General features: G+C 38.4%; 1 protein-coding gene across 37 annotated transcripts in view; it reads right to left on the reverse strand.

Moving 5' to 3' along the window:
• The window catches only part of TENM3 (teneurin transmembrane protein 3), a 1,296,489-nt gene that overhangs the window by 224,018 nt on the left and 1,048,298 nt on the right, over window positions 1-24,173 (reverse strand). The window contains exons 1-2 of one of the 37 annotated variants that reach the window (XM_064710622.1): window positions 12,916-13,066; window positions 12,154-12,243 (exon numbers count right to left, since the gene is read on the reverse strand). The exons of the other annotated variants lie outside the window; for them this stretch is intronic. The gene's annotated coding sequence lies outside the window, so the exon portion shown is untranslated. Of the gene's footprint in view, window positions 1-12,153; window positions 12,244-12,915; window positions 13,067-24,173 lie in introns of those variants that run through there. 37 annotated transcript variants of the gene reach the window in all.

Here is a 24,173-nt window from a genome sequence, read left to right on the forward strand (position 1 = left end):
CCACTGTTTCACTATGAAAATCTATCTGCAGTAGCCAGTGAGAAGGTTTTACAGGATGAAATGGTGCCAGAGTTTTAACACGTTCTCTGCATTTATAAGTTTGTAATCTAAATTCTGTTATTCCACATACTAGCAAACACATAATTTTGCAGTATTGATGTAAATTTACACAGGCTACTGAACCACAGATTCTTCAACAACTTTAAGATTGTTTTATGATACATTCAAGAATCCAAGAAGAAAAATATTGTCTACTCAAAATATTCATTTGACTAGTGTGACTTTCTGATTAGGTAATTTTTTACACCTATTAGTGCAGGAATTTTGGCATTACACAAAGCCTTTTAGAAATGATGAAAGAAAAACTTTTTTTTCTGGTCCTTGGAGACCTACACATTTAAATTCTGTTCATTACTAATGAACATAAATTTATTACCCATTTTCCATTCCTATTATCAGAGATTATTTATTTTATTGGCTACAGATGTGAGTTTTAACACCTTAACATGTAAGATGTAAGTTTTAACATCAGCCATAGACAAGTAGGAAAGATACTATTCAAATGACACTTAAATTCTAGTAGGAAATACAGGAGGTATATTCCCTATCAAGCATATCCCATTATACTTATATTTTTAAGCATCTTGGGATTAAACTCTTCAATATTGTCTAAGGGATAGCAAGACTACAGTTTTCAATGTATTTATTGTCATAACTATTGTACCTATTTATGATTTGAAATGCAGCCACACTTGTAATCTATTGCCATCCAATAAAACTAGCTGGTAGTCAGTTGCCTAATAGTTTTGATAGTAAGTTATTATTCACACATTACAGTGCAAGTAACAACTTGAAACACCCTTTTCCCTTATGTGAATGAAAGAGTTTAGGAGTTTTAAATACTCCCATTACCTTGCTTCCAGCAAACCTGCTTTCCCAATCCTTTCTTCAAGAGTGTTTCAGGACAGCAAAAAAACCACAACCCTACATTCGTGTGCTTGTAACCACTTACAAAGTGGGGAAGCCAAAATAGGATAGCTCTGAAGAACACTAACAAATCTCTCAGTAAACGACTTTTTCCTCTTTCTCAAGGCTTTCACAGAATGAAAAGGATAAAAGTTCTCAAATCCTGGTCATCTAAAAGATACCTGCATTTAACATCAATATAACACCTAAAATAAATAAAGAAACATTTTGTTACTTTATGATTTTAAGAGTTCCCAACCTGAGGAGGGCCAAGAAAGGTATTACACATTTGACACACACTAGGTATCTGTTCCAGGGAACTCTACTCAAGTAGACAGCATTTCAAAGTTTACATTTGCTTGTAATAAAGATATTTTAAAAACCCCAAACCTGATTGCTAGTTTCAAATGCACTACCTCTTTAAAGCCTGATTTGCTCTTGGGGGCATGTAAAGACCTGCTAGTGCTACAGCTGCCACATAGCAGGGAATTTGTCTACAAAAGCAATGTGTCTAGCTGTAATCTCCTTCTGAATCATGAAGGTGCTGATTTTATTGCATTTATTATATCAAGTTATTATAGCATTCCTGTGCTGCATCTGTCATTTCTACTATGCACTCTGTTTCTCAGGCATTCATAACTTAGTGGTTTTAATTCACAGCTGTCTGAAATTTGGTGCATTAGTCAGCTTGTATACAAATTTTCTCTGAAGAGGTGGGGGAAACTAAAAGCTTTGGACTTCTTCCTTGCGAGTCCAAGGTATTTTATAAATATTGGTAACATTTCATTTTATTAATAATATTTTATTGCAATAGTCCACGCCTTGGTCTAACAGCCTAGAGCAGTGGTTTCCAGTCCAAACTGTACCAGGACTGTGCTGGCCCTGTGCCTTCTTTGATAGCTCTGAGCTGCCATGTGAACCTAGGGACACCGAGGGCTATCTGTGCAGACATTCTTGAAATGATCTGGAAATAATTCTGGGAGGCAATAATCCCTATTCTGTCACAGAATCTAGAAACTCCAGAGATTCAGACTTCAGATCCCACCTGTAACCTACAACAGGTTTCTTAATTTAATTCAGGTTGCACAGGGAACTTTAGCTGCCACTTAATACACAATTATTATGACAAGTCTTATTACGTATATTAAATAACTTGTAGCATGCCCCCAAAGTATGAACACATATAATATGTTCTAAAAATGTCTGTCACTTCTTGTATCCAACAGTGAGTTCATTAAGCTCACTGGAACTCTAGGGGTAGTCTGAATAACCCAAGAACCCTTATTTTATATGCCATGTCTTGGCGTGGGTTTTGTCAAGATTACATGCAAGTTTTCTGTTAGCAGACACCCACATTTAAATATCTGCTATTGAGTATCTGGTAACTAACAGTAACATCTTTCATTGTCTCCTTTTTGGAATGACTCAGGAAAGTACAATAATAAAATATAAGGAAAATAAATATATGCAATGGTCATACATACATTGTCAATTCAAATATATAAATTGATTTGATCCTGGTTTGCTTATATGAAAGATGTGTAATTACACTGATTCCATGAACATTGCATATTCTATCAACACTAAAAACCCTAAAATTTTCTATACATTTTGTTACAGATTAAGTTTATGATCTTCAACAAGATTATACTGTTTCCCTGCATTGGTACATAAACTTATGCTGAGTATAAAGGAAAGAAGCAAGTTTAACCATGTGGAAGACAACAGCAACCTAATAAAATCTGCTTTACTCACTACGCCACAGACACTTGCAAAACTCAGGTATTTCAGAGAAAAGTATAAATATTATTGTTAATTTGCATATCTATATTTAATATGCTACTGTTACATTTTCCCAAATGACCAGACCAGTAAAATAACCCTTCTTCCACTAAGTCTGTGAAACCTCTAGCACAGAAGTCTCTTCTGAAAACACCAGCCCGCCCAGACAGCAGGCACATGAACTGTGCAAGTGCACACACATCCGCCTCAATGAAAGACCCTGGGTCACCCAAAGCATGGCACCGTCACAGTGACACTGAATTGCCATTACCTGTTTGTCTGGGACAAGTAAACAAATACCTTATTTCTGCTTCATTTTAATCCTGCTGAGGTGGGGAAGAGCTCTCCAGAATCATGATAGGCAAAGGCAAAGCTAGAAGGTCTGTCTACAGAATTCAAATCAGCACTTGAGTGAAAGAGAGAGTCTCAGATTAAGGATTAACAGATCAGCTGGCAAAGTCCACCACTTTACAAAAATCTGTCTTCTATGCATCAGTGCTAATAATTTTCTTTAAAAAAACAACAGCAGCTTTTTTAAAAGGAGATGTACTTCCATCCAAAGCATAAGCTAGCTAGGTCATTCCTCTGCCACAGAAAGATATTCAGTGAGAGTTACAATTGACTTACAACAGAGATGAGCGCATTTCTTCAGGCTCTTCATATGGGTAGGCAAAATGGACTACTTCTACGCTTCTCAACCAAATTGAAATTTGATTGTAGCAATAGAAATATCATGATACAAAGGGTTATTATTCTTAGAATGTTGAGTGCATACAGGAAGAACTTACTTCTGTGAAATAAAAACCGATATTGCATACACTTACATCCAGCAGAAAACACATCAAAACATGTCTAGTTACTTAGTTATCTCACTTTGAGTATGACGACCAATATGAGTTACAGTATTTTTACTTGTCACAAAAAATATGGAAATGTACATGAAAATGAGGCAAAATGGGCATTTTTCAAGCCGATTTCATTGATCTGGCAAGAACAGGTACATGCAGGTAGTTATACATGCAGCCTCTCAACTCAGCTGAGTGCTGAATGGGAACTGACATTTCATATTCTTGTGTGGTTTTCTCTTTTTTTTTTTTTTTTTTAAAGCAATTAAAAAAACCTCATTATCCTAAATTCAGAGCTATATGACAAAAAAACCCTGGAAGCAAAAGCCTCATTTAAATGTTCTGAGCACAGGAAGCGAATCTGTGGAATAAAAAATTAGTAAAATGGAGATATCTACTATCTCTTAAGAATGAGAGTCTCCAGGCTTGTCAGGATCACTTTTCAAAGGGTTCCTACCTGCTCTGGCCTGGCAGGACCATACAGAAATCACCATAGAAAAAGAACAAAGAAATCCAGACCTAACTAGAATGGCAGTGTGAAAAATATTCTGAGACAAATACTGGGTGAATTTGCTGTTAAGTTTGTGATGTTATGCTCAAGTGGTTTCTGTCAAATACCAATTTGTTTAGAGACACAGGGGTGTCCTTTGTTTTACCCTTTCCCTCTCTTCCCTACCATGAGCCTCAGGCTCAATGCTTCTATCTGCACTAACTCAAGAAGCAGCTTAGTGCAAGCTTGAGGGTAAACACTGGTAAAAAATCATCAATAATTGGGAAGTGATAGTATTGTTCCTGCCTTAGTTTTTGGCTAACAGCCAGTGCTCTCCAGATAACATCCCCACAGCTCAAGGAAGGGTATGAACCACAGACTGCTCACAGGAGATTGAACGAAGGAGGTCCCCAGGCTGCTGGTGAAGCACTTGTGCACATCGGTGATACCTGAGCTGTAACAGGAAATGGACCTTAGCTTGTTCCCTTTACTGTACACAAGGACTACACATCTATCTCTCCTCTACAATATAATTTTTCTCTCTACAGTGAGAAAGAAAGAGACTTGGCTGGTTCCTTCTTGCCCTTTCATTGCCCTCTTCCACCATGTTGCAAAATTTGGGAAACCCAAGAAAGGGGGGAACATCCCATGGCATATAGGTGCTAGCCTGCAGCACACCACTCTGAGCTGCAGGCAGCTCTCAGCTGGCAAGCAGAACTGATACTTTCCAAAACTTCTCAGGTTTTACTGCTTTGCTGGCTTTACCATCATCCATGGCCTGTTCCATTTCAATGCTCAGGTAGGATGTTAAAGAGGTACTGTGTTATAGTCACAAACACAAGCAGAACATCAGCCAGCTGAACATAGGGGACTCCTTCTCTCAGCTAAAATTCAAACTATACACATACATGCATATGCTGTTCCAGACTAACACAGCTCAGTCTAAAAATGATGTTTACAAATGTCATAATTTCTATACAGACTATACCAAATAAACGTACTTTCATGAAGTGATGGTAATTCCGTTTGCTATAGAACTCAGCACATTTCTGTATTTCTTAGTAAAAATCCCCATGTACTCCATTGCATACTGACCACATTTGGCTGAAGAGCACATGGAAACTCCACACACATAAAAAACTACACATAAAAAAGACAGGGAAAAATAATCAAATAACTGATTCTAGCAGAAACTCTGCTGTACATTGGAAAGTGAAACCCAGCACTCAAAATGAACAATTTGTTACCCATTATTTTATGAGGTACAGTTGCATTACAGAATGCAACAAAAACAAAAGCAAACAACACACAAGCAGAATGAAGAATGTTCAGCTCTGCCTGGTGTCACCAAAATCACTGCAAGCAAAACCAACTGCCTCAAAGGCAAAAACATAACTTTGATGTAGGCTTTATTTTTATTCCTCTTTTTTCACCTCAAGTAACTGGTTCTGCCTCCATGGCTCTGATCAGCAGTAAATTAGGATTAGGTGGAAAGGACTAGGATGAGGGGGTAATGTACTGGAGGGCAGAAATGAGAAAAGAGAATTGATAAATAATACACAGGTCCCTTGTGTGAAAAGCTGGCAGAACTGCTGAGGAATAACTCGAAATACCATCCAAATGCCACTGACAGGAAAATCATCAGGGGAGAAGGGTTTACATCCAGAGAGGAACCCACTGACTGAAAAGTCTGTTTAAGATTCCTTGACCTCAGGGGAAAAATAGGGTGGTAAACACTGGGTTCTCATACAAATGAGGAGCAGCAGGGTTTGCAGAAAACGACTGTCTGGAATGCTCTGAAGACACTCATTCAGTGTTATGAACTTCACTGTATTCTTTGCAGAAAGGACAGCCGTTGAAAAGAAACTCTCCTGGCAAAATAAAATATGTGCTCAGCTCCATAAACCAAAATTGTCAAGGAGGGGCAAAAGAAAAGAAGACAGGGTAGGAAAAGTTCTTTGAGGTACTTCCAGTCTAGAGAAAAGGCTTTAATATTGTCAGTACTTTCAGCATACTTGCCAAGGGTCAGTGAGACCTTCAGCCCAAGATGCAGCATCTTACTGCTTGTCTCTTGCTTGCCAGGACAGATCTTAAGATTGAGCATCATTACAAGACAATGGATAGGCCTAACTGTGTGGCAACCTTCTTGAAGTCATCTGACAGAAAAGACAGTTTGACAGAATTACATTTTCAAACTCTGACTGATGTGTCTGCCTTCAAAAGGCTTGTCTTCTGGTTGGGCATATGGAAACACACACACATACACTCTGCTTTATTGCAGAACATGATTGACAAGTACAAGGAGAGAGCTGGGGAGGAAGCAAGAATAATTAAGCAGAAAGAAAAATGTAGGAAAATTCTTTAGACTACAGAGGCAAAGGGCACTTAATCATATAGGCAACTAGATCAACTGTGAGAAACCAGGGGAACCTGGCATGAGTGAAAGGGAAGATTCTCGCTCCATCTGGATGATGATGCCTCATGCTGAGAACACACTCTGACTCTACAATCCTGTACTAAACACCACACCAAAGCATTGCTGGCAACCCTAAAATCTTAACTGCCCCAAGGAACCTGTCTCAGAGAAATACTGCAAACCCACGGGTAATGTATAAAACTACACATATAAAACTGGTGAGGCAACAGCTATGAAATGCCTTCCAGCTCCAAAGACAAAAGTGATAATGGGAAGAAGAATCCTGCTCTCTTCTTAGGAGATCACCTATGTGTTGAAGAAAATGAGCTCACAGGTTGCAAAGTGGAAGTTAAAATCATCTACCTTCAAAATGGCAACACATAATCAAAGCTTAGGAACCAAAGGTGTAACAGCCACTCAAAAGTAATACTTGTATTTCAAATTTCAAGCACTTGTATTTCTATGAACTGTGCTGACATATTTTCCACAGCCTCCAGGATGTTACCATTATAAAATCTGCCTTGATTTTGTAATGGTAATGTGGTGGTTTGACCGGCCCAAACCATGACAGGTAACATCCTGCAGCTCATGTTTTTGGTCCTTAATTCATCTTACTGCATCGAGATACACTATCCAAGTCTACAAGGTCTTGAACAATCTTTCAGGTGGTTCTTCCACGTGACTGTGCTGCATTATGTTTTTCTTTCTTCTCATCTTATAAATCATTCCCTCTAGTATCCAATAATTTTTAATGCTCTGCTGTGCTCTCAGTCAATTAACCTGTACCTTCAGGTGGTCAAATCTGGATCCCGTTTTCCTGTTATTGTCTTTCCTTGTATTTTGTGCATTTGTTTTAAATTCCCTTAACAATTATGCCAATCCCTAGACAGGGAGCACTATGAAAAGAAATATCACTAAGGTCTTTTAAAGGCCAAAAATTGAAAATTACCCTGTTTATTTGAAATCAATATAGTTTTACACAAATGAAAGAAGTCTTTCTTGAATGAGAAAAGACAGGTAAAAAAGAAAGAGGAGAAGATGGACATTTGAGATTATTTTGATTAAATACTTATATTAACATGTAATAGCTAGAACTATACTTTTATAAGCTTTTAAGACATCAATACTGACTACCATTACAAAACACAAGTGAGATAGAAATTGAACCATTAATTATATATTTTCTAAACTATTTGTTTCCAGCTTAGCCACAGGCCTCCCAAGGTTTGAGTATAATTATAAAAACATAAATACCCACACATTCAAACAAAAAATGTCCCTGCTGCTAAGGCTGGAAGTTGGGTTGTTTGTCCTCACAGTAACTAAAAAACAGTCTAAAAAGCAGGAGAATAATGAATAAAAACCAGTGATTATTAATTAAATCCTTAAAGGCAGGTTTATAATAATTAACATAAAGGTCATCTTAATAGTCAACTTAGAGATATTTCTAGATCTCCCAAGCCAAAAGATAAACTCCTCAGTAGTAAAATTTGCCATTATTAGAAAGCTAATTTCATTGTTCAGCCTCTAATTCGTTATCCGTAATTAAGAAAAATCAGATTTCAAAGCAACAAGGGAAGACTGTGATAAAGCTATTTGAAGTACACTCTGGCAGGGATAAAGCCAGCAGAGAGGTGGCTGTCATAAAATAGCCAAATGGCTTTTTCCACCTCCATCAAGGTCACTTTACTGACGATGTGCTCAATAAGATGATAATGCATTTAACCACTTTCCTTGCATCTGACTTCGACCTTACTGCAAATCCAAATGGCCTTGTTTAACCACCCTGGCCTTTCAACATTTCCCTGAACAAAGATAATTAAGGAGATATACTGCCCCCTACTATCACAGGAATTGAAAGACAAATAAACTTTTAAGAGCACAGCCAGGTGTCTATTGCATTAATGTACAGTGTTTAAGCAGGGGGTAAAATGAAATAATGGTTAAATAATTATAAAAGGTTAACAAAGTTAACTTTGCTACGTAAGGTAATTCTGTTCTATTTAAAAGAAAGAACATAAGAGGCTTTCCAGGCTACTTTTTACAACTCCCTGGACAACAGTCTTTTCTTTAATGCAGTTTCTGACTTAAGAGGAAAAATGTTCTGCAAAAATTAACAACTCTGAAATTTCTGCAGATTTGAAACTGGTTATATTTCATACAAGGCTACAATAATGTTTTATGAAAAAGCAGATCTATATGATTAAACCAAAAGCTGCTCTAAAAAACCATTTCCATTCCTTTTTTTTTCCTTTGTGTGTGGTCAGCAACTATACTAGTGGTGAAAATTAAAGCAGTTTAAAAATTAGTTTGGCAGTTATGACAATTTGAAATCTTAAGGTAGTGCTTTTTTATGATTTTTACAATTATGAAAAACAAACAATATCATTCTGTAATAGCAGTTGTTTTTTTTTTTTTTAATTTTGATTAATATATACTCTTATATTCCAAACAGCTCTCCAGGACACTAATTCTTCCTGATACAAGAAAAAAAAAGCCCCATGTCAATAGCTGTTGGACTAATAACAACTGAAACAGAATAAAAAGAATAAAAAAGCTGGTAAAGTAGTTGGATGTTAGTTATGCAGAGATACAAGAGATCTTATTTTAGATTAATTTTTTTTCTTCTAAATCTGTTTTTCTTTTAATCATCATAGAAATATTGCTGTATAGGTCTGAATCCCCTTCAAAAGCAACAAAGTGGCCAAACAGCAAGTTGTATTAGAAAGATAAAAACACACGACTCACTGTTGATGTGATACTAGATATATTAACTTACTGCTACTGCCAAAATTGCTGTTCCTTGCCACAGAAAATTAAGTATGCAGAAACCCTGTCACATGTCTTTAAGCAGTTTGATCATAATGCAGTTCTTCAGAAATTACAGCAAATCCACCTCTGCCATTTTGTCCGGCCACCATTACTTTGAGCTGTAGATGTAGTTTCTGCAAATTTCAACATGGTCACGTATTTGGTTTAATCTTTTCTGTAACACTTCTTAATGCAGACTCAACTCCTGAATTCTGAATACACCAGACGTTAAACCTCCTGTAAAGGTACTTTCATGTAGGAAATACAAAAATCAGTGATTACAGTATCAAAACCATGAAGCCTGCAATGATTCATATACCAAAACTATGCAAAGTGTTTTCTCCTGTAAATAACAAGCCACAAATAAGCCATTCACTGAGCTAGAATGATTTACTGTTCCCAGATATGAGAAGTCTACCTTTTTCTTACATCTAAAAGACTTGCTTCAAAAAGAATCTACTTTACAGCAGTTTACACAAAACAATTATTTCCTTTCAAGTTTGGATAAATGGTGGCCTTAGTCAGTTTCAAAAGAAGACTGCATACCTTGCTGTTACCTTGAGTGAGTACTGAAGTATAATTGCACTCTGAATTCCTTAATCTTAGACAAAGAAGATGAATGACTATTTTCTACTCATTCAGAGTATTTCAGCCACCTACCTATTTTGTTCAGATTTTTAATGTGAGTGACACTTCTTAAAGGAACACAAGAGTCATTTTTTCCACTTGTTCCTAACATTTAAAAAGGTTAACTTTACTGGAAAACTACACAAACTTTTCTTTAGTAGAGTTGCCTTATTTCATCCTGATCTCTTGTTTAGTATAAAAATCTTCAAACCTAAAAGATATATACATCTTCAAACCATTAGTGAGGTCACCAGCTCACAGCATCATACTCCATACATTACTGAACAAACAAAAGCCCTCTTGCTATTCTGAAATGCACAAATCTGTAGCTACCTCTGGAAAAAGTCCTTCAAACCCACACAGAGTGTAGCCTATAGACATATTTCGAATGAATATAACCAACAATAAGATCTTTGAACACATACAGAAAATATATGAAGCTAATGTTTTTTCTTATTTTGGACAACAATACAGTGAAGTCCTATTTTCTCATATCATCACTCAAATGACTTGTTTAATTCTATGTTGAACAAAGTGTACATATTAAGCAAGACCTTTTATATTTCCTTGTTTAGTTCAACAAGTGAATTGGGAAGCCATATAAGTTACAGGAAGAGAAGTTATAAAGTATTATCTCATAATTGCTTATCAGACTATTCTGGTAATTTGAAAAGTCATATTAAATCTTCACAGATGCATGCCCAAACTGCAAGAATACAGCTCAAGATCAGTACCCTAAGTTGGGTCTATTTGCATCATATACTGATATTTACAGGTATTTCTCTAGCTCTCAAGCCAAAGGATAAACTCCTCAGTACTAAAATTTGCTATTATTATAAAATTTAATTTCAATGTTCAATCTCTAACTTGCTATCTGTAATTTTCAAAAATCAGACTCCAAAGCTGATGAGTGTATGGCAGCATTCTTTGTGGGGACCTGCAGAATGAACACACATCTGACGTGATATTTTATTTTTTTTTATTACATCAATTATCAATTTTTCCTAGGCATCTACCACTTTGGCTGCTTTTCTTCAAATGAAAAAAAGAAATACCCTCTGCTGCATGGAACATGTAACTCCTTGCGTCAGAAAGCTTAGAAAGTAGAAGTGACAAGACAAAGCCATCTAAACATAAAATGTTTTTTTAAAGGTCCTATTGCTGTAGGTTTCTTGCTAAATTGTTACACACCCTTTTATAACTCCTTGAAAGGAAAATACCCTTACACTGTGAAACATGAGGCCATTCTCCACACAGGATTGCAGAACGATTAATCAAAAAATTTTGTAACATCTCATTTGTAGCCACTGGGCTGCTTGACAGTTTTGAACCCCAATCTGATGGATGAAAAAAGGTAAGCTAGGTTTTTTCTGTTCTTGTTTGAACACTTTCCTGGGTTTTACACAAATATTTCCACCAGAACTTACTGAGGATGCATGAAAAGATTTACCTTTTGAATGAAGGAAAAGTGCACTCCAGCAGCTGCGTGCACACCATCTAGAAGTTCATGGGAATAAACTCAGCCTATTTAGTGCCATTACGCAAATTACAAATTCTTATCTTAATGATAGGCTATACTTAACATCAGGCAATTAGATCCTTGTGTCTATTAAGAAATTTATACACTTTCCAACGAATAGGGGACTCTTGCCATCTTCAGTAACTTCTCTACACATTTTCAGTGAATTTACTCTGTGGATTAGAGATCTTAGGGGAGAGAAGGTACTTCCCTTCCCCTGCCTCCATTGTTCTCTACCTTCAAAGCTTCTAACAAACAGCTCCAGAGCAGCTCAGTCTTTGTCTGGGAATTTGGTAGTTCACATCCTAAGTTTCTTTTCCCATTGCTAAAATATTAGAAAAGCAAGGTTTTTGAAGCTTTCCACAGTATCAGCCAGAAAACAGACACAAAGTTAACAACGGATAGCTATCACCACGAAGTGTCAGGTTTGTTTACTGGAGTAGATCAGAATTTCCTTCAAAGTTCCAACTGTTTTGTTTAATAAACTGTTAAAAAATGGCAAACGGGCTAAGTAAGGTGAACACAAGCAAAGATAGTTTAAAATAAAAAGAACTCCACAGACAGATGGGTAGTTCAAATTCAGATTCTGTGGATGAACAGGAAAACTAAAACGTAGTGTGCACAAAAACTGCAATGGTATGTTCATGCACTGAAATACAGACATTATTATTTTAAGTAAATTTAATTGCTGACATACCTTTCTCAGTTTTTTTTCCTCAATCCTTCCTTAAAGTCTACTCTAGCAATTAACATAGGTCTCCGGATGGCTCACTTGAAATATTTAAAGCTGAAGAACAAAAGGTTTATTTTAAAAATGAAAACCTTGGCTTGTACAACTCCAGACATGAATCTGCTTTCAATTACTGAAAGTATTTCCACTTCAGTGAAAAAGGATCAAATCTTCAACTACACCATCTTTAGGCAATGAATTTGATTATATTAAGCTTTAACAATACAGAATGACTTTGTGACACAGCTGTATATTCCATGCGTATCGTGGATTAGGTATACAAAAAAGAAGCTGGCACTTTAAATGAGAAGCAGACAGAAATGTGTCTGCTCACAGCAGCACCGTACTCCCATACCAAAGCTCTGCTTTAGGGCTGTTTTTTTTTCAGGTGCCCACATAAATGTCAAAGATTACACTAAGCTTTAAATGAAGGATTTTACAATCCTTTAAAAATGAATCTGGGCTGATTCTTCCCTCATACTTTTATTTGCATAATTTGCACTGTTGTAAAGTTACGTTTTTCTTTCTAGACTTTGAGCGAACCTCTCCCACCTCCCCCCCCAGTGCAGCAGGTATCGCATCCCCTAGGAAGCACGATAATCAGCGGCACTTTACACTTTCCCCATTATGCGAGCATAACAGAGTCGGGCGAGGGAGCTCGAAGGCTTCACTCCGCAGCGAGATGCGATACCTCAAATGCGAATTATGCAAAAACTTCTCATTTCTTACATCTCCGATTCCGCGAATCTCTCCTACCGCATCCCAGCCAGACCCCGGCTCGGGCTCTTCCAGCAGCACGGGCAGACACAGACGCGAGCGGCTCCCTCCCGGCTCGGCCACGCTCGGCGGGCAGGGCGGGCAGTGCGGGCCGCCCGCGGCTCCTCGCAGCGCTGCCCGAGCCGCGCAATGAGGCAGCGGCGCCGCCCCCGGCCCGGCCCCGCCCGCGCCCCGCCCCGCGCCCACCTCGGGCGGCCCGCGCGCGCCGCTCCGCCGCCGGCCCCGTCTGCGCCCAGCGCCGCCAGCCCGGCCCCACACAGCCCGCGGCGGCGGCGGCCGGGCCCGGCTCCGCATAACCCTTTCGGGGCCGCGGCGGCGGCTTCGCGGAGCGGCCGTGAGCGCCTACGGCCCGGAGCTCCGGGGACGGGCAGAAGGAGCCTTCCCCGAGAGCGCGGAGCCGCTGCCGCCGCGCCGTTCGTACGCCTCGCGGGCAGCGCGGGGCCGCGGGCATCCACCGCAAAGCGGGGCTTTCCCGAGACACAAAATAAACTCCCTGCCGCTCAAGGTAGTTGGGATATCAGCGTCAAGTACCTGCCTGCTCCCTCCCGTGCGAGCCGCCGCCGCAGCCGGGAGGCACCGGCGGAGAGCGGCTCCGGTCGGGGTTGGCGGGAGGCACCGGCGGGAGGCACCGAGGGAAGGCGGCTCCGGTCGGGGCTGGTGGGAGGCACCGAGCGAAGGCGGCTCCGGTCGGGGCTGGCGGACGGCGGGCTCCCGTCTGGCCGCGGCCGGTGCCCGAGGAGCAGCGCGGCTGAGCAGACGGAGCGGGCCGGGAGCAGAGCGCAGCTGTGAGCGCGCAGATGTGACACGGGCCCCCTCATCACGCACCACCTGGGCTTTAATTGAAACACAAACACCTCCCCCTCCATTTACCACCGTAGGAAACAGTTTTTCTTCGCGACTATAGAGGCATGAATATAATACACTCTGCTTACTTCAAAACACTCGGCAATCTATGATCAAGTCCTCTGCTAATGAAGCCTTTGGAGTTCCAGCTTGATCTGAATGTATCATAGCTGTCAGATAAAGCTATCGAATAATAGATACAAAATACGGTATTTACAGAACTCTCCAATAATTTCTGAAATACTGTAGAAAGCACGAAGAACTAGATACCTACAGAATATGCAAAAAATCATTCAGAATAGAAAAGCCTATTTTTGGCTGGTAATCAAACTGAAGTTGATACCTCTGTCTTTAGTAAAAGAACTATTTATTCTCTCTTATTTTATTTTGTTTTTTAAATTTAACTACCTCCTTTTGGAACATGGAACTGTTTTAAAATGTCTGGGAATGATATCTCCAACTTTATTCTTAACATCACTACACAGACTCTTCTGAGCTGGCTTAGAAAATGCAGGGGTACATAGGAATGTCTAGAAAACTTCTATTATGGTTTTCTTTTCACCTTGGACCTTTGCTTATAACAACTAACTTAACTCTCTTTCACCCTATTACAAGATCCATTGCTGACTCAGGCCAAGTTATCACAGCAGCTGCCCAGAAGCCACATTTTGCCAAAAATCAGATCAAGACATTGTTAATGATTATACAATACTTCCAGGGAAAATATCACCATTCCAGAATATGTTTTCAACGCTGTTCTGTGGAAGGCTGCAATACAACCACATATTTCAGATGTATTATTCATAAGAAATGTAATTCTATCCAAAAAGCTCACACAATTCCTGTAGAAACAAAGACTATACAGATTGAAATAGTAGAATTCTGTGAAACAGGGGACAATAATGGTCTAAGTAGCCAGGTCCTGATGAGGGCAGTCGTGGCTGGCAGTGGGGAAAAATTTTGACCTGGAGCTCTTCAAGTCAGATACGCAACAGACTATGTGTGCTTTGACTGAGCACAAGGGAGAAACTTTAATACAGTCACCATTGACAAACTCTGCTCAGGTTTGGGGGCAGGTCAATAAAAATGGGAGGCTTTTTGCAGTTCAAATTCTTGACAGACTCCTATCTGTGCTAGCTACAAGACCAGCCAAGAAAAAGCTAGGAGATGAAATCATGAACTAATATAGTCAGTTAAAGCAAGCAAGTTTCTAGCGATTCCACAGCAATGTTCATATTCTCAGGATCCCTTCCAAGGGGTCTAGTTGCAATATATGGGGTATTAGACCACAAATACGCTTTTCCAAACTGCTTGAATGGAGTACTATGGATAAGCACTTTCTGCCATTGAAAAACCTACTATGTAAGTAATTACTTCAGGAATATATCCTTTCAGATCTTTAAAGGAGGAGGAAGGGGAACTGGATGCTTAGAGTCAGCTTGTGCAGAGCTTTCAAGTACATTTGAATTTCTGCCCTCAGAGAGCACCAGTAATTTCACTCCCTCTACACAAGACTGCCATGGACCTGTGAAGGAAGCAGGATATTAAGTCCCCCAAGAGTCAGATACTATGGAAGAAACGACATCTTTAGATAATCCCTATTTTCAAAAGAAAATTATCCACACTATACGTTCTGTACTTCTTTTCTACAAATATGTATCACTCTACATTCAGTAAATGAAGACTGCACCCTATTAAAAAATAGGACCTGGATGTCACTGCAGTGCATCCACTTTCTCCATTTTCAGCTGGCTGCAATGGAATTTTCCTTTGCTATGATGCCCCCTCTATTGAGATTCCACTGTCCCATTAATGCCAACACAAATGATTTATGAAATCTATTAGGTGAAACACTAAAGACATCTCAAACATAAATGTTTGCTTAGGAAAATATTTCTATGGAATAGACAAATGGGGGTTGAAGCAAACTCCAGCACAGATATCACACTTTATGCCAACACAGCTCATGGCCAAACAGTAGAAAGAAAGATCAAACAAAACCTTGGGGGTAGCTAGAGGGGCTGGGGGCAAGAACAGCATGTGTTTCATTCATACAAAAAGGGAGAAGCAATTTAAAAAAAATTGATCAGAAGGATTATTGCAGTAAATTATGCAGAGCATTAACCATTGAATTTGAACCCATCCTTAGTATTTCTTTATTAATAACTCATTATAGTCCTTTTTCTTAATGTGGAATAAATTAGAGCCATGTTAATCCATGCAGCTATCTGCAGGTACATTTATCACTACAGCAGCCACTTTTACTCTCCTTTCTGGAAGCTGCATTTCATGGGCAACAAACACTCATCCCCTGCTGAACACAAGTCATGGTGGCCTTTTCAGGTCACCAGCAGGGTCACCTAAAAACTTACCTTTTTTTTGAAGAACTGAAAGGTACCTCACAGCTGGCCTTGACATATGTGAAAGAATTTCTCTTTCACTCTCACACTCTCTCTGTCATATTGCCACAATTTAGATCAGTGAAAACAAGTGAGCTGGGGGCCTTGCTGGTATAAAAGGGTGAGGAACTGCCAACAGGATGTTCTTTGTGGGAACTTAAAGCTTTTGGAACTGATTCCTCTTGCCTGATCCAGAAGAGCTCAAATTTTATGGCCTTCATAGCATGTTGCATAGTTCATATTTTTCCAGAGTGCCTGAAAACAGGAGAATTGTGGATGTGGTTAGTTTATGGAGGCAGGGCTGTGCTTCAGCTTTTAAACTGGCTGGTTTGCATTTGTCTGAGGAGGGAGAACTGTTGCCGCTTAGTCACAATGATCAATTTTTATATTTGCGTTTGAATTTGGTCAGATATTCAGGAATTTAAAGGTAGTAACAAACATATATACACTCTCTGATAAAGGTAGGTATTATCACAGAGAACTGACACATTCCATCACTCATAGCTGACACCTGGAAAGGACTCAGGAGGTTCCACTGGAGGTGACTCTGGGTAGTCATTAGAGCAGAGTGGCCCAGGTACAAGTAGCTGTGCTCCTTGCAGCACCTAACACTTCAGTCCTCACTGCTACCTCCTCTGAGTGCCTTTCTGTCAAAGGAGAAAGCCTTATTGTGTCTGTTTTTCACAAGGCAAATGAAGGCACAAAGGTGACTTGTCAATACCACAAAAGTAGTACCATGAGGGAGGGAAAACACGATGCCTTAGATAATCTTCTGGGGCCTACCCTAATCACTGAGCCTTTCTTCTTCTCATCAAAATAATAATTTCAGCAATTTATCAACATTCATGATGATCAGTGACTTTTATTAAAAGGGAACAAACACCTTTTTAGCCAAATACTCATTCACCTATTTGAATAGTAGTAGCCTAAGTGCCCTGTTAAGACATCCTATCATAAATACTTAATTAGTGTTACAACCACTTCTAGTGAGATGTTAGGTGTACTTTAAAGAGATAGGGTTGTCTGCATTACAAATAAGTAAAAATGGAGTATCCACCTAGAAGCCAGAATTGCACATCATCAGTGTATCACTTTGGAAACCTGTTTTTCTTACAACCCTACAAAAAGACAGGGTGTTAAGTTATAAAATTTAAACAACGCCTAATAGAAAGATTTTTGTCAGATAAGGTATAATTTATAACAGCAACATATATTCTCATGTCTGTTTTACAAAACAGACTTGATCAAGCAGAATAGTTATAATATAGCTTTCCACTTCGGGCTGGAAATGTATTTTCTAAAAAAAGGGGCAAGTACATGTCTAGAAATTAATCTTAGGAATACTATCTGATATCAACAGGATTAGCAGTATAATGTGTTCCCATGAGAAAGTACATGTGCCCAAATGTATTTAATGGAGAACATCTTGTAGTTTTTAAGCATTTAAATAGTATGCTACACTGACTAGTTTTTTCTCACAAGTGAGGATTAAGATGGGCCATTTTTCATGCAGTAATGATGCTGATTTAAATTAGAACAGACTAAGACCATAATGAGCTCACAGATTTAGTGTTCAAATCTGAAAACAATAAACTTTTTTTCCTTTTTATGTTCAAATCTGAAAACAATAAACTTTTTCCCTTTTCATTTACATAGATAAATCATAACTCTATTTTTTATAACCCTTTCCAAGACTGCATTAAGAATTTTACAGTTTCAGATCATTATTTCCCTAAAAATACAAGTGGAAATTGTAAGCAAGTAGAAGTACCTGGGGTAGGGCAAGAGTTATAGCAAAAACACAGTTCTTTCAAAAAAGGGATTGAAGTATGACACATTTCTTGAATATAAGTGGGCAACATGTGGGGTTTTCTTCCTAAGAAGCAACCCAAAACTACCCAGTGTACATTGGTACTGTGATTTTTGAGTGCTGTAGATTCATATATTGAAGTAAATAACGTTCCTCTGTTCCTTGTCAAATTTCCCAGCAAGCTCAATGCAGTGCGAGGGCAAGTATAAAATGCACAATATTTCTATTTATCAGCACCTAGACTTTTGCTCCCTAACAACAGACTGCCCTGATTAGAATCATCCCACTCTACACTAATTGGTCATATATAAAGGTATGGCAAAATACAAATTTACAGATGAAATACCTCAATCTCCAAAATCTGAAATATGAAAGACATAAATATTAACCATGATGCTTTTTATAGTATTCATAGTTCTTATAGTACTTATAAAGTTCTTAGGTATTTTTTTACCTAAGTGCTAATACCTACAGTACCAGCCAGCCAACCAGCAGAGAAAAAGGGCACATATGCTTTGAATGATTAACACAGCTCTTGGAAACACAAAGCACACATGCTTTCCTTATCTTATAGAACAGCTAAGTGAGGAGGAGGAGAAGGACATTTTCATGGAAGTTCTGGGGGATTAGATGATGTATCAATGAACCCTTTGAAAGAAATATCCCCAACCCCCCTCCCCCTCCCCTGCCAACAAAAAAGTTAATACTGTTTGTTTCAGAAAAATTGCTATATGAATAACAGTAATGAGATGAAGTGATAAAAAATATTGCTCTAATGTTTTCATGTCATTTTACCTAATTCTTGAACAAAAGGCAGTAGTAGTTTAGGGAAAAGTTTAAACCCTTCACTAAAGAAAGGAAAATCCAGTTGTAATCTGAACCTTGTATCTCTCTTTTAACTGAACTCTCTACAAATCTGAAACCTGTTTGTATTTGCAAGACTCCCTTCAACACATCATCAGGACCCTGAAAAATCCTAAACTACACAGTTGCATCCCTTCCTCCCTCAATTTATCCTACTGTTTTGCCATTTTTCTCAGTAACCTCTATCAGCAGCTGCTACTCCGTGCTCTCCTCTGTAAAAGGCAAAGAAGCTGCTGCTTCCACAGCTAATGCTCTGAACTGGAGACCGAGTGTCTAATCTTCATAATGGGCAGCTTCCAACTGACTAAGTTTTGGTTTACATTTAATACTTGGGTCCACAGCTCTAAATCCCTCTGGATTACTGGATTATTTTGTTAATTAAAAATTTACACCTTTTTCAGAAAAAAAAAAGAGGAAAATATTTAATGCAAATGAAAATGACATAAAAATGTAACTGGCAGAAAAAATAGATCAATTTGGTATGTAAACTCATGAGGTACAGGATGTCTCTTAACAAAAACGGTATGTATAGGCTGTTTGAAACAATCCAGTCAGAGTAAAATAGTTTTGTATAGAGGTCTGTCAAAAAGAATTGGCTTTTGTGAACAAACTACCCTATTGTGAATCTCTTACAACTGGTAAAGACCACCATCAGGGCAATCCTATCAGTATAAGAAAATAAGTTTTAAGAGAAACCACTCTATTCTTAATGACAAATCTAGAATTTTAGACCTCTAGAAAATTTTAACTTGCATCTTAATCGTAGTAAGAAAAAGAAAAAAAAAAAGAAAAAAGGAACAAGAAAAGTTCAAGGTACTTCTTTGATACTGTGTCTTTAAAAAGATATTTTAAAAACAGTGGCACACACACACAAAAAATCAATATCTGTGTGATTCCAACAAAAAAATATTTCACATATTTCTTGGAATAAGCATTATACTGATCGTGACACAAACTGTGTGGCTGGGACTGCGGCTTCAGCTGCTGCCGTCCATCTTCTATTTTGTCTTGTGTTCCGGGAAAGATGACTGAAAACCTGCTATGTCATTTAGCCATTGCTAAAATTATGCCATTCAGAAATTTCTTTTTTGCTCAGTAGAAAGTAACCATTTATTTTCTCCTAATTACAGTTTCTCCTTGCTCCCTCTACATCATAACTCTTTGGAGAAAAAAACTTAACCACCAGAGCAAATTTTCTTTTTACACAGTTGCTGCTTTGGCAAGATCAGAAAAAAGTGTCATCCTTTGGGTAAGTCTGTCAAACAGATTTCTTACATACAGTTTGAGAACGTTCATCTAAAAGTACTCTATCTGCACTTTGGTGTGCTTATATGACATTTATTGCCTTGGAAAGGTGGCATAAAAATTATTTCACACTCCTCTGACACCTGGTGTGAGCCATATCCCTGCAAGTGGTCTATATACAAAACGGTTATACAAATCATAAATGTAAAATAAAATTAATACTTTCCAAAATATCAAACTGGTTTTATATATATAAGAAAAACATTTTGGGCTGCTGTTAAGTAGACACCTTATTACATTTCCTCGGAGGAAAAGAAAAGAGGTTTTCATAAGGCATAAGAATAGAGTTTGTATGCATTTTGAGTCCACTCAGAACTATGTACATAAACAAACCTTCCTGTGGTAAACATTCTGGCAGAGGATGAATGCCTGGTGATAGGTGGGTTGTTAGGCACAGGACTAAGTGCTGCAGGGCATCTAGAATTGCATTTATGGCATACCTTGATGTGATTTGTTGGATATTGATTGTCCTAGAGAGAAGGTGATAATTTTCTACATTCTACCCAACACTTCTAATATTTGCCAACATCCCAAACTGCTAGTGAAATGATTTTTCCCTGTATGAGCAGGTGTTGCATATTCAGAAACATGGTGTAGATACTTCTAAAAATTTAAAGTTATCATTTACTTAAAAGGGAAGAAGGCAGAAGAAAATATTTTTACTTAATAGTTTGTGCTCATACACAGAGGATGCGGCTGTACCACAGGTCTTACAAGAATCACTTGGGCTTGACTTTCTTCAGGGAAGGCTAACCATTGCACAGGTTTCCAGAAACATAGTATATTGCATAGAAATTATCACATGCAATACTCCCAAAAGTCTTCTCACTTTCTTCCTCATACTCTATTTATTTGCTTGGCATGCCTCTGCATAGATGTCAGACTGCCATGGATCCATGTGTGTTCAACAGCTTCAGAAATCACAGTTTGGCTCTGTCAGTCAGTTACTATTTTCACAGCAGCCAACTTTATCACTATCATTTCCTAATTCCATCATCTAAATGATTTTGTTAACTGCATTTCACTAAAGACCTTCCCACAAGCACTGCCAGATTTGCAAGCTTTGGTGTTATCTGCCAAGAGAAGGAACTCAAAGTCCAGCTGAATTATCTCATACTAGAGCCCTTAAAACATGAACAAGTGGTAGAATATTCAGCCTAAAAAGTATTTCTCAAAGAAAATCAAGAAATTAAATATAGTATGTATATGTAGAGGGCATACAAAAGCTAATGGCATGGCACAGGTTTTTGAGTCCTGAATAATCAGTGCAAGTCACAGGAAAGACCCATCCCCCCCTTCCCTACCCACCATATGCTGACTTAAGAGCAAAGCATGCAAAGTGTAACCCTGAATGAAAAACTACATGGAAGACAGAAGCTGCATTTAGCATTGATAATGCCAATGTGACTGAATCAATTTTGAGGCCAAAAATCTGAGAAGGTCAGAATCCAGCCTGCTAGAGAAAGATTCAAAGATAAGGCCAGTGTTCATTAAAAATGCAACTTGTATTGCAAAAGTCCTGAAGATAACTGAGTTTATAAAACCTATCCTGAGTATTGGTAACCGAGCAGATACAGCATAACCAGCGTCTCAGTGTCCACGTTTCTTTCTACAGCAGTGTTCCCTGAAGTATTTTCCCACATGCACTCAACCTGCCTTTGCTTCTCCCTGCTACCTACTATACTGCAAGAAGCATTGTAAGCCTTTTCTCAAGAATCTGGATGTTTCCTTACTTTGGGATTACTCTTCCTGCTTTCCTTCCAGTTTCCTGGGGATGCTTGTGCTTCCTGAGAGTTGAAATTTTGACCTCACTGCATTTGCCTAGTATTTGGCTGGTAGGGTCAAAAGAATAAAAAAGTATGGAGAACAGCTTGTTCTTAAAATTGGGTGGAAAATCTAGCAAAAAATGTTAATTTTATTACAAGAAAGATCTCTAGTTCACACTTCTCTAGTCTCAATTCACTTTCTGTAGATATGCTGTTCTCATATCTCTGTGTCCACCACCCAGAGACCCAAATACCTTTTTCTACAACAGGGGTGGTGCATTTATCTAGGCAAAGGCAGTGATTGTTGAAAAATGAACTCCAGGAATTGCTGCCATCAGTTCATCCCTCCTTTGAATTGTCCTTCCCCATCTTGTCCACCTACCTTGGTGATAACTTTGTGGGGAGGATACAGAAAGTCTCCAGTAGAGCTCTGTGCTGAATGGCAGAGCGCTGATACTGCAACTCATTTTGAGACGGGCCCTCAAATGTGGTATACTGGAACGTTGGTGTTGGAAATCCTTCCTTCTACTTATGTGGCCTCCCAGAAATTCTTCTGAAATTTCCCAGAAGTCAGTGCTTCCTGCAGCTGGACCACAGGCACTGGAAAAAATACTCCAAGGGCTATGTTGAGGCACAGTGGCACTTGCTGTGATTGTAGGGGAAATGCAAAGTGGACTTATTCCAGAAAGAATTCAATTGGTTGTGGTTTTCAGTTCTCAGGACTGACCCACGTATACTTGGAAAGGGATTTGTTGCTATCCATGTCACACAGGACAGCTAGATGGAGAGTGCTTAGGCAGGTACTACATGATTTCAATACCTCATTTAAAACTATTATACTCTAAAGCCTGGCACAAGAATTTATCAACTGAAGTCCATCAGTATTCTTTGCCTTTTTTTTGTGAACACTCATACTAACATCCAGCACAAGGGTCACATTGCTGTTTAAAACCCTCCTGCACTAAAGTAAACACACCTGACACTGATAGATTTCCTGAACTACCCTGAGGCAGAAGCTGTTTCACAGATGGAAGAAAAAAAAAATGGTCAAAGGAAAAACTGCTTGAGAGAGAGAATTTGGCTTCAGGTTTTCTAAATCTTATCATCTATATTTCAATCTGGAAAATTCTCCAATTAATAGAGATATTTTCATTATTGTAATAGATTTTTTTTTTCCCCTGAAGCATTCAGAAATTGATAAAGTTGGACCTTTTGCTTTGCTGCAAATTTTTGCATGCTGATTAAACAAGTTAAAAACATGTCCCACTACAGAGGAAGAAGGAGTAATGTTAGGAAGAGAATATTTTAAAAGGTAACAAAACTATCCACGAAAATCTATCATATGAAATAGTGTCTGAAAATCTGAAACACTTAGTGATGAATGTGTAACTCCCCCTAATGGATGGATATTTGAATTTATCTTAAAAGAAAATGTCAATAACTGTAAGTCCTGTTGCTAGAAATAATACCACTGTTACATCACATTCATTTTTCTGGCTTTTTAAGGGATCTCTTAAGGTATGCATTTGTGACTTAGAATAAATATTAAACTACTATTAGTGTAATTTTGTTTTCTTAGTAAGTTTTATTACATCAAGTCTTAAATATATGTGCCTTTCAGCATATTTCTAAGGTACACACTCAGTAGCCATTAGAATTCCCTTAAATTTTCTTCTATCAGTCATTTCAACTTCTGTTTTAGCTAAATGTCTTCCTGTTTCTCAAAAAGTCAGCAAATTGCTATAAAAATGACAGTGACAGGCCACAGTGGTTTGGATTCTGCGGTATAAAGAAACACTTCATATATGCACAGCTGCTGGTAATGAATGCAGCATGTCTGAGGCCTAATCTTGGACAATTTCCTACATTTCTGACTGCAGTCTCCTTGGCAAAATTTCTGAGACTGTATTATCTATATATCCCAGTATTTCAGCCAAAACTTTTCAATACTAGAGTTCGGCATGGTGCACTGCCTTTCAGTAGTCTGTCCTCTCAGAGTTAACAACTTTTTAGGAGTCTTTGCCCTAAGTCTCTTCTAACAACAATTTTTTTTTTCTTTTTTAAAAAGCATTGTATTCTACTCTACCATCCTGTTAAGATATGCCAGACAGATTAAATTTCTACATAATACAATTCCTGCTCGTGAAAGATGCCAGAGTGACAGCATCAGACACTAAAATTACATTTGTCCACCACCCAGCAGCAGCAGCAGCAGGGTTGTTT

Source organism: Zonotrichia leucophrys, chromosome 4 (assembly GCF_028769735.1).
Source record: "Zonotrichia leucophrys gambelii isolate GWCS_2022_RI chromosome 4, RI_Zleu_2.0, whole genome shotgun sequence".
NCBI classification, from domain to species: Eukaryota; Metazoa; Chordata; class Aves; order Passeriformes; family Passerellidae; genus Zonotrichia; species Zonotrichia leucophrys.